We start from the raw sequence: 16,043 nt of genomic DNA, 5'->3' as shown, positions 1-16,043 counted from the left end.
CAAAAAGTTTTTGCAAACGAGCTCATTTTGAGTATTCAACCTCTTTCTTAGACATCCAAACCAACTTTCTTATTTAATCTTTAATTTTATGTCCCTTCTTCCTTGAATCCCCTTCCAATGTTCCTTTAAAATCTGAGCTCATCAAGAAGTGTCCTTTGCAACTATAAATGGTTTTGTATCTGTTTCCCTTTAAACCAGGTCAGTTAATTTATCCATCACACACACTTTGGTCCATGCATGTAAGTCACAGTTGCTAACTGCTTTTCTCTCTTCAAATATTTTCTTTTCTTTTTTTTGCCAACTGCTTTGGGTGTTGTGCTCTTTTCCCTGACTCTTGGTGCTTGATCATGGTTCACAAATTCAAATCCTACAATGGCCCTGCTGGTAAAAGGTGGAGAACTAGAGAACCAAAAGTACACCTACAGAAAGAGCAGCCATTACTCATCCATCTTCAACTGACCGCCATGCAGGATTGATGGTCCACTGTGGTAGAATCCTCTGATATATAGATATATATATATATTTTTATTGCACCACACGGCTTGTGGGATCTTAGTTCCCTGACCAAGGATTGAACCCAGGCCCTCTGCAGTGAAAATGCAGAGTACTTAACCACTGGACTGCCAGGGAATTCCCAGAATCCTCTGATTGTTTTAAAAGATGGTGAAAATACACTGTGTGTGTGTGTTTGTGTGTACACAATTATGGAGGCTGAGAAATCCCACAACCTGCCATCTGCAAGCTGAAAATTCAAGAAAGCCTGTGGTGCAATTCAGTCCAAGTTCAATAGCCTGAGAACCAGTGCAGTCAGTGGTGTACATCCCAGTATGAGGACTGAAGAAGATGAAATGAGATGTCCCAGCTGAGCAGTGAGGCAGGAAAGAAAGGGGTGAATTCCCCCTTCCTCCTACTGTTGTTCTATTCAGACCCTGAACAGATTTGATGATGCCCGTCCACATTGGGGATCTTAATCTACTTTATTGAGTTCACCAATTCAAATGCTAATCCCATCCAGAAACACTCTTTAATCTGGGCATCAAAATTGACACACAAATTAACCATCACACATACCACGAGTTTATTTTCCCACACCATCCCCTCTTATGTTTGGCATTTGGATTCCAATTTCCTTAAAAAGTATCTTCCATAGCTCTAAATCCTCCAAAATCTTGCTGTCACCAATTTATGTGGTGGATCTGTGTGTGTGTGTGTGTGTGTGTGTGTGTGTGTGTGAGAGAGAGAGAGAGAGAGAGAGAGAGAGTGTACTGTGTGTATGTGGTTACAAATATTTGTGAAACAAAAGATAAAATATTTCACTTGTTTCCCAACAGTGTCCTCTGCTCTGGTCTGGAATCTTTTGTGATCACATAGTCAGAATTTAGTATTATTGGTGTCAAAATCCGCATGGTCCTCAGTCATACCATATGACTAAGGACAACAACAGACTCTGGAAACATGAGGTCACAGGTGTTCAGTCTTGGGCCCTTCAGCTTCCCTCCCACCCTTGTTGTCACTTCCTCTTCTGCTCTAGAGCCCACGCATTTCTCCATCATTTTGGCTTTGTCCCAGGCCCCTACCCTGACTTCTCATCTGAGACTTGTTGACTGAATTTGGCTTCCTCATTTTAAGGTGTGGTCCTCCTTTAGAAAAAGACTTTAAGTCACCCTTTTCTTCCTTCTCTTGACTACTGCAGGTTACTACATCAACCTTGGTTCAGTGCTGAATGACCTGAAAATTGTTAAGTGGACATTCTCTGACACCCAGTAAAGGGGGATCATCCCCTGAAAACTTCATTTATCCACTCCCTGTACATTAGAAAATGCACCTCCTCTACACATTTTTAAAAAATAACTTCCCTGAAATTTAAGGTACACAATTGATATTATTATTGTATTATTAACATATTTTAAAATATTTTTATTGTGCTAACCACTGTCCTAAGTGCTTTACAAGTAGTAGCTCATTCAGTTATCACAGCAACCCAATGAATTAATTACTTTTATCATTCCTATTTACAGAAGGGGAAACTGAGGCATAGAGTGATTAAGTAACATGTCCAAGGCTATCCATTAGCTGGTGTCAGAGGTAGAATTTGAATCTTGCAAGCTGGGCTCCAGAGGTATACCCTTAATAACTGTACAATATTATCTCTCTCTTCTTACATTGTTATAAACTCAAAGATGGTATAATCATTCTCACCCCAGGTTCCCATCACTTCTATACCTTCATCAGTTCCCATTGTTGATCAGAATTAGGTGCCAATAGCATTTCCTCTCACTGCTGCCTTTATCACCTCTGCCTTTTGAGCAATGAAACTATCAGCAGGGCATGTCAAGAACTATTTGATGCTCTGCCTTTAGCAGAATAAGGCTTCCAGCAGCTATATTGATAGCTGAAGCTACTTTATCTTGCCTCAGCACCAGTTTTGTTATTTATTGATCATTTACTTTTAATCTCAAAGCTCTGAAGTGTGCTTCTAAAACAGCATCAATACCTTTTTTTTCATTTTAGCAGGATCATATACTTCTACTTTATAAATTATAAATTTCCATCTAGGTTAGTACTGTGTTTACATACAATGCTACTTCTCTTTCCCTTTACTTCTAAGTTTCTCTGACTAATCTCATAAGCTCACTCAAGACTTAAACTAACATTTCTATTTCCTTGATTTGAAAAATCTGTATCTCTTTTTCTCAGGGTCCACGGTGAATCTCAAGCTGCAAACGTGTGTGCAAGTGACTCCTGAACATCTCCACCTTCAGGGACCTCAAATGTATCTTTTCCCCATAACTTTTTTTCATCTTTTTTTGTTTTTGGCCACACAGCATGCAGGATCTTAGTTACCCACCAGGGATTGAACCTGTGCCCCCTGCAGTGGAAGCTCGGAGTCCGAACCACTGGACCACCAGGAAAGTCCCTAACTGTTCCTTCTTTTATCCCAAGTTTACCATCTACCCAGTTGTCCCAGCTGGAAACACTGGTCCTATTTCTCTGCTCATCTTCACAAGAAAACATATTAACATAATTGTTGGTTATCATCACACCCATTTTCATTTCTTGCACACGTTCTCTGCTCAAGTAGGGTTCTGTCCTCATCACCCAAACTGACACTGCCCCCGTGAGCATCACCAACTTCCATATTGGCAAACCCAACAGTCACTTTTCCTTACTCACCACACTTTACATCTTAGGCACATTTGATGCAGTTATTTACTTCCTTCTCCTTTTGGTTTTTATGATGCCATTCTCTCCTGGACTTTTTTTTTTTTTTTTTTTTTTTGCGGTACGCGGGCCTCTCACTGTTGTGGCCTCTCCCATTGTGGAGCACAGGCTCCGGACGCGCAGGCTCAGCGGCCATGGCTTACGGGCGCAGCCGCTCCGCGGCACGTGGGATCTTCCCGGACCGGGGCACGAACCCGTGTCCCCTGCATCGGCAGGCGGACTCTCAACCACTGCGCCACCAGGGAAGCCCTCTCCTGGACTTTTTATTCTCATGTTGGTTCCTTGTTCGCAGCTTTTTTGGCTGACTTTTCCTTAGGTTGGCCTCTAAATATTGAAAGTTCCCAGAACTGAGTCCTTCACTATTAGATTTTTATTGCTGCTATAAAAAATTACCACAAACTTAGTGGCTTAAGACAGCATAAATGTCTTATGTTACTGTTCAGAAGTCTGACACAGATCTCCCTGGACTAAAATCAACATGTCATCAGGGCCATGTTCCTTTCTGAAGGCTCTCAAAGAGAACCATTTTCTTATATTTTCGCGCTTGTTGCCTGCATCCCAGCTCATTTACTTTCCCCTCATCTTCTCCGAACCTCCTTTCGTAGTCACATCTCTCTCAAACCACAGCCAAGAAAAGTTCTACACCCACATTTACATCCCCAGCCTTGACTTCTCTGAGATTTCAACTCATATGTCCAAAGGCTTACTTAACTTACATTCTCCCCACCGTTCTTCCCCAAATCTTCATTATTTCCATAAATGGCACCATCACACTCCCATCGGATCAAGAACTAAATTTGGTGGTCTTATCTGACTTATTTCTTTATCCCCAACTCTAATCATCTGAAGGTCTTAATATACACCCTCATTTACTTAATTCACTGTATCCACTGCAGCCAGCCTAGGCTAAGCCACAGTGTCAGTAGTTTCCTAACTCCACTTGCTACTTCTCTCTTGATCCCCTAGCATTCACCAGGCATTGTTAAAAAGTCCTTACAAAAGAGTCACAGTAATATTTTAAAATAGTGAATTAGATTATCTTATTTCTCTGTTTAACCCCCTCCAGTGGCTTCTCATTACATTTTTTTAAAGTCCGCTAGAAAGCTCCTCAGGACCTACCTCTTTAGTCAAAGAGGTAGGTCCTCTTCAGTCAAAGAGGTAGGTCCTGAGGAGCTTCTACCACTCTCTTCCTCTTGCACTGAGTTTCAGCCACACCACCAGGCTTCAGTCTATTCCTGGAGCATGACAAACTTGTCTCCTGCCTCAGGACCTGTGCACTTTGTCTGGAACCCTCGTTTCTCAGATCCTTACATAGTCGGTTGATGGTTGTCATTAGGTCTTAGCTCAAACCCTTCCCCAGCCATGATCTTGCCATCTGAAGTCGATTTCTCCACCCACATTCTCATTCTCTGTCCTATGACTCTCTTTTAATTCCTTCATAGCACTAATCACTATCTTATTTATTTATATCAGTATCACTGAAATGAACTTTACATAAAACAAAACACGTATTTTATGTACACAATTTGATGAGTTTGGACAAACACATACACCTGAATAGCTACAACCGCAGTTAAGAGGTTTAACATTTTCATCTCAGGAAGCTCACAAATGCTTCTTGGCAGTCAAGCCTGCATGACCACCCAGGTAGCCTTTTTTTTTTTTTTTTTAACATCTTTATTGGAGTAAAACTGCTTTACAATGCTGTGTTAGTTTCTGCTTTACAACAAAATGAATCAGTTATATATATACATATGTTCCCATATCTCTTCCCGCTTGTGTCTCCCTCCCTCCCACCCTCCCTATCCCACCCCTCCAGGCGGTCACAAAGCACCGAGCTGATCTCCCTGTGCTATGCGGCTACTTCCCACTAGCTATATACCTTACGTTTGGTAGTGTATATATGTCCATGCCTCTCTCTCGCTTTGTCAGACCTTACCCTTCCCCCTCCCCATATCCTCAAGTCTGTTCTCTAGTAAGTCTGTGTCTTTATTCCTGTCTTACACCTAGGTTCTTCATGACATTTTTAATTCCATATAGATGTGTTAGAATACGGTATTTGTCTCTCTCTTTCTGACTTACTTCACTCTGTATGACAGACTCTAGGTCTATCCACCTCTTTACAAATAGCTCAATTTCGTTTCTTTTTATGGCTAAGTAATATTCCATTGTATATATGTGCCACATCTTCTTTATCCATTCATCCGATGATGGACACTTAGGTTGTTTCCATCTCCGGGCTATTGTAAATAGAGCTGCAATGAATATTTTGGTACATGACTCTTTTTGAATTATGGTTTTCTCAGGGTATACACCCAGTAGTGTGATTGCTGGGTCATATGGTAGTTCTATTTGTAGTTTTTTAAGGACCTCCATACTGTTCTCCACAGTGGCTGTATCAATTTACATTCCCACCAACAGTGCAAGAGGGTTCCCTTTTCTCCACACCCTCTCCAGCATTTATTGTTTCTAGATTTTTTGATGATGGCCATTCTGACAGGTGTAAGATGATATCTCATTGTAGTTTAGATTTGCATTTCTCTAATGATTAGTGTTGTTGAGCATTCTTTCATGTGTTTGTTGGCAGTCTGTATATCTTCTGTGGAGAAATGTCTATTCAGGTCTTCTGCCCATTTTTCGATTGGGTTGTTTGTTTTTTTCTTATTAAGCTGCATGAGCTGCTTGTAAATTTTGGAGATTAATCCTTTGTCAGTTGCTTCACTTGCAAATATTTCCTCCCATTCTGAGGGTTGTCTTTTGGTCTTGCTTATGGTTTTCTTTGCTGTGTAAAAGCTTTGAAGTTTCATTAGGTCCCATTTGTTTATTTTTGTTTTTATTTCCGTTTCTCTAGGAGGTGGGTCAAAAAGGATCTTGCTGTGATTTATGTCATAGAGTGTCCTGCGTATGTTTTCCTCTAAGAGTTTGACAGTTTCTGGCCTTACATTTAGGTCTTTAATCCATTTTGAGCTTATTTTTGTATATGGTGTTAGGGAGTGACCTAATCTCATACTTTTACATGTACCTGTCCAGTTTTCCCAGCACCACTTATTGAAGAGGCTGTCCTTTCTCCACTGTACATTCCTGCCTCCTTTATCAAAGATGACCATATGTGTGTGGGTTTATCTCTGGGCTTTCTATCCTGTTCCATTGATCTATATTTCTGTTTTTGTGCCAGTACCATACTGTCTTGATTACTGTAGCTTTGTAGTATAGTCAGAAGTCAGGGAGCCTGATTCCTCCAGCTCCATTTTTCGTTCTCAAGATTGCTTTGGCTATTCGGGGTCTTTTGTGTTTTCATACAAATTGTGAAATTTTTTGTTCTAGTTCTGTGAAAAATGCCAGTGGTAGTTTGATAGGGATTGCATTGAATCTGTAGATTGCTTTGGGTAGTTGAGTCATTTTCACAATATTGATTCTTCCAATCCAAGAACATGCTATATCTCTCCATCTATTTGTATCATCTTTAATTTCTTTGACAGTTTGATTAATATGTGTCTTGACATATTTCTCCTTGGATTTATGCTGTATGGGACTCTCTGTGCTTCCTGGACTTGATTAACTATTTCCTTTCCCATATTAGGGAAGTTTTCAACTATAATCTCTTCAAATATTTTCTCAGGCCTTTCTTTTTCTCTTCTTCTTCTGGAACCCCTATAATTCGAATGCTGGTGCGTTTAATGTTGTCCCAGAGGTCTCTGAGACTGTCCTCAGTTCTTTTCATTCTTTTTTCTTTATTCTGCTCTGTGGTAGTCATTTCCACTATTTTATCTTCCAGGTCACTTATCCGTTCTTCTGCCTCAGTTATTCTGCTATTGATCCCATCTAGAGTATTTTTTATTTCATTTATTGTGTTGTTCATCTTTTTTTGTTTCATCTTTAGTTCTTCTAGGTCCTTGTTAAATGTTTCTTGCATTTTGTCTATTCTATTTCCAAGATTTTGGATCATCTTTACTATCATTATTCTGAATTCTTTTTCAGGTAGACTGCCTATTTCCTCTTCATTTGTTAGGTTTGGTGGGTTTTTATCTTGCTCCTTCATCTGCTGTGTGTTTTTTTGTCTTCTCATTTTGCTTATCTTACTGTGTTTGGGGGTCTCCTTTTTGCAGGCTGCAGGTTCGTAGTTCCCATCGTTTTTGGTGTCTGTCCCCAGTGGCTAAGCTTGGTTCAGTGGGTTGTGTAGGCTTCCTGGTGCACAGGACTAGTGTCTGTGTTCTGGTGGATGAGGCTGGATCTTGTCTTTCTGGTGGGCAGGTCCACGTCTGGTGGTGTGTTTTGAGGTGTCTGTGGACTTATTATGATTTTAGGCAGCCTCTCTGCTAATGGGTGGGGTTGTGTTCCTGTCTTGCTAGTTGTTTGGCATAGGATGTCCAGCACTGTAGCTTGCTGGTCGTTGAGTGAAGCTGGATTCTGGTGTTGAGATGGAGATCTCTGGGAGATTTTCACTGTTTGATATTATGTGGAGCTCGGAGGTCTCTTGCGGACCAGTGTCCTGAAGTTGGCTCTCCCACCTCAGAAGCACAGCACTGACTCCTGGCTGTAGCACCAAGAGCCTTTCATCCACACGGCTCAGAATAAAAGGGAGAAAAAGTAGACAGAAAGAATTAGTAGAAGTAGAAAGAAAGAAAGAAAGGAGGGGGGGAGAGCGAGAGGGAGGGAGGAAGGAAGGAAGGAAGGAGGGAAGGAAGGAAAAAAAGAAAGAAGATAAAGTAAAATAAAATAAAGTAAGATAAAATATAATAAAGTTATTAAAATAAAAAAATAATTATTAAGAGAAAAAAAGGACGGATAGAACCCTAGGACAAATGGTGGAAACAAAGCTATACAGACAAAATCTCACACAGAAGCATACACATACACACTCACAAAAAGAGGAAAAGAGGAAAAAATCATAAACCTTGCTCTCAAAGTCCACCTCCTTAATTTGGGATGATTCATTGTCTATTCATGTATTCCACAGATGCAGAGTACATCAAGTTGATTGTGGAGCTTTAATCTGCTGCTTCTGAGGCTGCTGGGAGAGATTTCCCTTTCTCTTCTTTGTTCTCACAGCTCCCAGGGGCTCAGCTTTGGATTTGGTCCCGCCTCTGTGTGTAGGTCGCCTGAGGGGGTCTGTTCTTCGCTCAGACAGGACGGGGTTAAAGGAGCCGCTGATTCGGGGACTCCGGTTCACTCAGGCCGGGGAGAGGGAGGGGCACGGAGTGATGGGCGAGCCTGTGGCGGCAGAGGCCGGTGTGACGTTGCACCAGCCTGAGGCGCGCTGTGCGTTCTCCTGGGGGAGTTGTCCCTGGATCCCGGGACCCTGGCAGTGGCAGGCTGCACAGGCTTCCCGGAAGGGAGGTGTGGATAGTACCCTGTGCTCGCACACAGGCTTCTTGGTGGTGGCAGCAGCAGCCTTAGCGTCTCATGCCCGTCTCTGGGGTCCGCGCTTTTAGCCGTGGCTCGCGCCCGTTTCTGGAGCTCCTTTAAGCAGCGTTCTTAATCCCCTCTCCTCGCGCACCAGGAAACAAAGAGGGAAGAAAAAGTCTCTTGCCTCTTCGGCAGGTCCAGACTTTTCCCCGGACTCCCTCCCGGCCAGCCGTGGCGCACTAACCCCCTGCAGGCTGTGTTCACGCCGCCAACCCCAGTCCTCTCCCGGCGCTCCGACCAAAGCCTGAGCCTCGGCTCCCAGCCCCCGCTCGCCCCGGTGGGTGAGCAGACAATCCTCTTGGGCTGATGAGTGCTGGTCGGCACCGATTCTCTGTGGGAATCTCTCCTCGCTTTGTCCCCCGCAGCCCTGTTGCTGTGCTCTCCTCCGCGGCTCCGAAGCTTTCCCCTCCGCCACCCACAGTCTCCGCCCGCGAAGGGGCTTCCTAGTGTGTGGAAACCTTTCTTCCTTCACAGCTCCCTCCCACTGGTGCAGGTCCCATCCCTATCCTTTTGTCTCTCTTTATTTGTTTATTTTTTTTTGCCCTACCCAGGTACGTGGGGGGTTTCTTGCCTTTTGGGAGGTCTGTGGTCTTCTGCCAGTGCTCAGTAGGTGCTCTGCAGGAGTTGCTCCATGTGTAGTTGTATTTCTGGTGAATCTGTGGGGAGGAAGGCGATCTCTGCGTCCTACTCCTCCGCCATCTTCCCGGAAGCTCTCCCCAGGTAGCCTTTGATCTGATGTTTTGTAGATGCTGATGTCATCAGTTTTCTTGTTCCTGAGTGTCTGTCAAATAGAAATTTAATGGGAACCACTTAGGTAATTTAAAATTTTCTAGTGGCTCATATAGCTTTGTTCTAGAAGGCCAAACAGCATCATAACTCCAGAGTGTCTGTTTCCTCTTGCTCAACATAATGCTTTTGAGTTTTGTCCTTGATGTAGCAATAGTTCATTTTTTACATTGGTGGGTAGTATTTTATTTTATGAAAATACAGTAATTTGTTTATCCATTCTCCTATTGATGTTGCATTGTTTCTAGATTTTAACTGTTTTGATAAAAGCTACTATGAACCTTCTTGCACAACTCCTTTTAACACGTTTTTATTTTTTAGGTGATACAATAAATTAATGTTTAAGTTTATCGGAAACTGCCTAGCTGCCTTCCAAAGTGATCCAGTTTATAATAAGAGTTCTAGTTGCTCCACATCCTCTCCAGCACTTGGCGTTTTGGGCTTTTTCTGTTTTAGCCATTCTAGTTGTATCCTATTGGGGCTTTTATTTGTATTTGATTGATGACTGATAATGTTGAATACCCTTTAAAGTGCTTATTGGTTATTTGTATATCTTCTTTTGCAGAAAGCCTGTTGCAGAGTTTTCCCTTTAAAAAATTAAGTTGTCTTCTAAGTAGTGCACTGTAAGTCTGCCTTATATATTTTGTTTATAAGTCCTTTGTCATATATGTGTCCTGCAAATATTTTCTCCCTTACTGTTGCTTAGTTCTTAATTTTCTTAATAATGTCTTTTGAAGAACAGAAGGTTTTAATTTTGATGAAATTCAGTTTATACTTTTTCCTTTTGTGTTCTCTTTACAAAATTTTTGCCTACTCATAGTATCAAAAAGTTTCTCCACTGTTTTCTCCCTGAAATTTTATAATTGTAGCTTTTATGTTTACAGCAGTTTGTCTCGTGATCTCTTTTTCTTTCTCACTTTCTCTTCTTTTCCTCATTTCTTTGTTCTCCTTTCTCTCTTTTATGTTCACATGCAAAGTAGAGCACTTTGTTTGATCTCAGTTTCTACCTTATTTCTCTTCTTCACTAATACCTATCAGCAAAACAAATATTAGTAGAAGCAAAACCCAGAAAAGATGTTTTCTTATTTAAAAGGCAGGGAAGGTGGAATGGGAAAAGTGGAGGATTATATAGCTTCTACTTTGTTTTTCTTTCACCTCTTTTGCACAAGAAATTACAAATCCATTTCAAAAGGCATAGAACTTAGAGAGAAGAGGGCTCAGAAGTGTGCGAGATGGTAAAAAGCTGGATGACTAAAGAAGGGGATGTAGACAAGAGCCAGAGAGACATGACCCCATTTACAATGAATGAGCCCAAAAGAGACGATGGGTAGTGTAACATCTGGAACACATTCTGTGTTATCTGTATCTTGTTTTTATATACAATTGATTTTTCCCATGGCCAGGGCAGACCAACCTGACCAGCAGGGAAATAAAAAGTAACATGGCAATTACAGTATGACTGTCTTATTTCTACCTCCTGTTTTTGACAGGATCTCCTGCTACCCTCCATGTCTCCCATTTATCTTGTAGAACCTTCCAAAATCACCTCATTTATTGGGTTCACAGGCCCAGTCCTAATGGATATGCCATTCTCCTCTTCTGTTGAGCTAGCTCTGCCTTCATTAGGTGATGTCTGTTGCCTTTGAATCCCTTTGAAGGTGCTATCATTACTATTCACACCATTTTCCACCACAGCTGGCCAGAACAACGCTGTGCCAGCGTCATGAAGTCCTGAAGCCCTTCTGCTCTGCCAACAAAATATTTCTGTGCCACTAATGCGTCAGTTCTCCTGATGCAGCAAGATTAGCCTGCATTTTCTGCTCAACTAGGAAGAATTCCTCTTCCTCACCTATGTGTTATACTCCTGTATCTGGGTCCTAAAAACAGTTTATCCTACACTCCCAGTTTCTTAAAGAAAACAATTCTTTCCACCTGACTTACATCTTTCTCTTCCCAGACAAGGCTCCTTTACTCAGAATCTGTGGACCATCACTTTTCCCCCCCCTGAGGATACAGGTTGGGAGAATAAGCAGAGGGACAGATGATGTCCTACACTCACAATTTTCCTCTTCCAGAGTGTGGTGCTGGGAACGGACCACATGCATAAGTCCTATTCCCTTAGGAAGGGTTCTTTGTCAGAAGCTCCTCAGCACCAAAGACTCCCCCTGCCCCTCCTTCCATTCATGTTCAGCCATTCCATCTCAGATTTAACTAAACTGTTTGAAAATATGTATGCAGGGCTTCCCTGGTGGCGCAGTGGTTGAGGGTCCCCCTGTCGATGCAGGGGACGCGGGTTCGTGCCCCGGTCCGGGAGGATCCCACGTGCTACGGAGCGTCTGGGCCCGTGAGCCATGGCTACTGAGCCTGCGTGTCCGGAGCCTGTGCTCCGCAACGGGAGAGGCCACAACAGTGAGAGGCCCGCATACCGCAAAAAAAAAAAAAAGATGTATGCAATTCACATTCTATCATGTGGTATCAGTTGCTACAACTAATTAATCCCTCTTGTTTTCTTGTAAAGTACTGAGTTAACAGATGATTTATTGTGTGGTTTTGGGTAGATATTTGGTTTAGAGAATTCTAAATGGCAACTGTAGACAATATTCTGGTTATACTGGGTAAATAGTGCCTACTAAAGGATGTTGCTATCAGCTTTTTCCTTCCTTCCTTCTTTCCTTCTTCCTTTCCTCCCTCCCTCCCTTCCTTCTTACTTTTTTCTTCTCTGAATAAGTTATTTGTTGAAAGCAGCAGAATTCTACATTAACCGTGTCAGCCATATGAATGGTTAACATGTTGTCTCAATATGGAGTCATCTGCCACCCTGTGAGTTGCATTTCCCTTGGTTGGTGATGGATAACTCCAATATGCTAGAATCTGTGGGTCATGACTATTGTCTGTGACAATGTTGAAGGAAGTCAGTGTTTTCTTCTAAGGTTGAACTTCATGCTCTATGATCTGTTTCTCAATTTTTTTTCATTATCACACTCTTCTTCTAGCCTTCCACCCACCAGGAGCCTTTTTTTTTTTTTGCGGTACGCGGGCCTCTCACTGTTGTGGCCTCTCCCGTTGCGGAGCACAGGCTCCGGACTCGCAGGCTCAGCGGCCATGGCCCACGGGCCCAGCCGCTCCGCGGCACGTGGGATCTTCCGGACCGGGGCACGAACCCGTGTCCCCTGCATCGGCAGGCGGACTCTCAACCACTGCGCCACCAGGGAAGCCCTAGGAGCCTTTTCAGTTCAGTTTTTTTTTCCTAATTACCTCCTCCAACCTCTGTGATATTTTATTACCACTGATATACTGTTTATCTGTTTGTGCACCATGGTCCTCCAACTACTGCAATAACTAAGGGTTTTTTCACACCCCTGCCCCGGAACTGATTTTTACTATTGAGGCAATATCAATCCCCACGTAGAATTCATGCTCTATGAAAAGAATGGCATGAGTGCTGGACAGCTCTGATAATGCTGAGTATCTTTTCTTTTCTTTCCTTTTTTGGAGGAAGGCAATTTGACATAATAGAATGATTAGAGACTTGAGAGTCAGAGAGATGGGAGTCCTGCTTTTGCCATTACCAGCTGTGTGATCTTAGGAAAACTTCTCTGAGCTTCATTTCATCAAGAGTAAAATGTAGGAAAATATACTTTGTTCATAAGACTGTTTGGGGATTACATTTTAAAATCCCTATGCAATTTTTAGCACAATGCTTCTCATGTAAGTTTAATTCCCCAGTAATTATTTTAGTTTATATTGGTCAACTCATTAATTTATTGATGCCAATTACCCTCCATCTTCTTGAAATCATACTTCTTCCTGCATTATTTCATACACTGTCTGTCATGTCCGATTCCATAAAATGCTACGACTTATACAGACCTTGAAACAGGTTCATTTTCCCTTCTGGAAGGGAAAACAGCTTATATTTACAGCTTTCCCAACCCAAATCATGTCAGGTAGAAAGTCAAATGGAACACAGGCAGGTTAAGGAAAAAGTTCCAAAGGTATTCATATTTCCTCGATCTCAAATTGAACAATACCTTTTTGTGTTTCCACTAGAAATTTTGGAGTTTGCTCAGTAAAATTCATTTTTATACTTCAAGTAGCTATTTATAGTATTTTTTAATACTTCAAATAGTTATTTGAAGTTATTTGAAGTAACTATTCACCAGAGGTTCTTGGGAAATTTCTTTTAAGCTTACATTTAAACCTTCTTAATCCTTGCTACTCAAACTATGATCCACAGACAGATAGCAGATAACAGATAGCAGCTCCACTATCCCCCGGGAGCTTGTTAGAAATGGAGAGTCTCAAGTCACACCCAAGATCTACTGAATCAAGATCTTCATTTCAATAAGATTCCCACCTGATCTGTATGCACAATAAAGTTTGAGAAGCATTTTGCATAATCACTTTTCTTCCTCTAACTGCATCCAATGATTACTAATCTTTTAATAACTCATAACGAATGCTATTTGCAAATATTCTTATTACATATTCATACCTATTAACACTATTAACTAAGTAGCACTATTAACTAAGTGCTAAGCCTAGCCTTCTTCAGTAAACATATTATTCTTTGACCACACCCATAGAGTAATCATAAACTTTAGTATGTTTATGACTCACCTGGAAAGCCTGCCAAAAATTCAGGAGACTACTCACAGAGACAAGGATTCATTAGATCTGAGATGACGTCCAAGGATCTGAGTTTTCCACAATTACTTAAGATTTTCCTTATGCACGTGGTCCACTGACCATAGTTTATGAAAAATGGTATTATACTCTAACATTTGTTAACAACAAAAAAAGTCCTTTTCCCTTTCTTATCCCTCTAATGCTAATTGATAGGAGTATTTGGTCACTGGTATAGAGGTATACATTAGGTGTGTAGAAAGGCCAGGAAACATACACCAAGTCAGCCTTTGTAGAACACTTCCTGGTCTCATCCTGATATTCTTCTCCCTCTCTCTGTTTGATGTTGTAACTCTGCTCTGGAAAAGAACATGTGAGAGTGACTGAAGCTGCAGAGAACATATTGCAGTGCTTATTAATGAAGGAGAGTGACTTCCATCACTTTCTTTTTTTTTTTTTTTTGCGGTACGCGGGCCTCTCACTGTTGTGGCCTCTGCTGTTGCGGAGCACAGGCTCCGGACGCGCAAGCTCAGCGGCCGTGGCTCACGGGCCCAGCCGCTCCGTGGCATGTGGGATCCTCCCGGACCGGGGCACGAACCCGCGTCCCCTCCATCGGCAGGCAGACTGTCAACCACTGCGCCACCAGGGAAGCCCAGACTTCTATCACTTACTCTCTTCTAATCAATGAGAATGGCAAAGATCACTAATATTTATTATAATATTTATAACTATTTTTATAACTGTGAGGGAAAGGTGAAGGGTAAAGTTAGAAAAAAATTAGTATGTCACGATGCTGGGAGGAGAATTTTAATAATTCTTAACCTAGCAGTATAGGCTATTTTGTGTATGCTGGGCAGCAAATAGTTAATTCATAGCCATAGCATACTGCTTGTTCTTGCCACCAGAATCAAGGCAACCAGTAAAATATAGTAGAAGTCTTTCAAAAGTGGATGTACAAAGAAGAAAGGACATTAATAGAAGTACAATGTACAATTTTAAAGATAGCAGATAACCTTCCCCATCTTCCTTGAGAAACAGAAGCTGAATAATCATCAGCTTACACAGAAGTGTCTTTCAGAAAGACTAAATTTTTTTTTCTTTTTTTTGCGGTACACGGGCCTCTCACTGTTGTGGCCTCTCCCGTTGCGGAGCACAGGCTCCGGATGCGCAGGCTCAGCGGCCATGGCTCACGGGCCCAGCCGCTCCGCGGCATGTGGGATCTTCCCGGACCGGGGCACGAACCCGTGTCCCCTGCATCGGCAGGCAGACTCCCAACCACTGCACCACCAGTGAAGCCCCAGGACTAAATGTATTTTGCAGTGGCGGTTACTTGGAGGTTGAAATAGAAATATAGTAGTAAAAGTTAGTAGCACATATTATATGAAAGGATTAAATAATCCTCTGTATATACAATACTATATAAAAGGCTTTTATGTTCAATAGGAAAGCTCCATCAGGTAAGTAAAACCATGGCTAACGGGAATGTTTGCAATTGAACCATGTTGAAATTACCTCTTGGGGGCACATATTGCAAATTTGACTTGAGATGCTAGCCCTAGCTTTGGAGATTCCTTTTGGCGAATAGGATCTTCTTCAACACTAGACTTAATCAGAAATTATGGATATAAGAATTAATTTTGAGTATTTATCTATCTCTATATCTGGAGGAAATGCAAATACCTTTAAGGTCCCTTCTCCATTTAAATCCAATTCGATTCACAAGATTCTATGCGGGCACTTCTGGTAGCTATCTTACAGGTAATGTAGCAAATAATGAAAGTAGGATGACACCACAGGAAGCGATGTAGGACAGAGTCCAAAACCTGGGGGTCCCAAGGAAGGACAGATATAGGAAGGAGACTATAAACCCTGAGAAAGGATTTGTTTCATCATTAGTTGTTAATAGAAAGCAGTTCCCATGATCTGTCCTCATCAGGAAAGCATGCTTACTTTTCTATAAAGAGGTGGTTATTAAAAGTAAGATTAGTGGCAGTACATCCAAG

Source organism: Delphinus delphis, chromosome 4 (genome assembly GCF_949987515.2).
Source record: "Delphinus delphis chromosome 4, mDelDel1.2, whole genome shotgun sequence".
Classification (NCBI taxonomy): Eukaryota; Metazoa; Chordata; class Mammalia; order Artiodactyla; family Delphinidae; genus Delphinus; species Delphinus delphis.
This window is presented reverse-complemented; position numbering follows the sequence as displayed.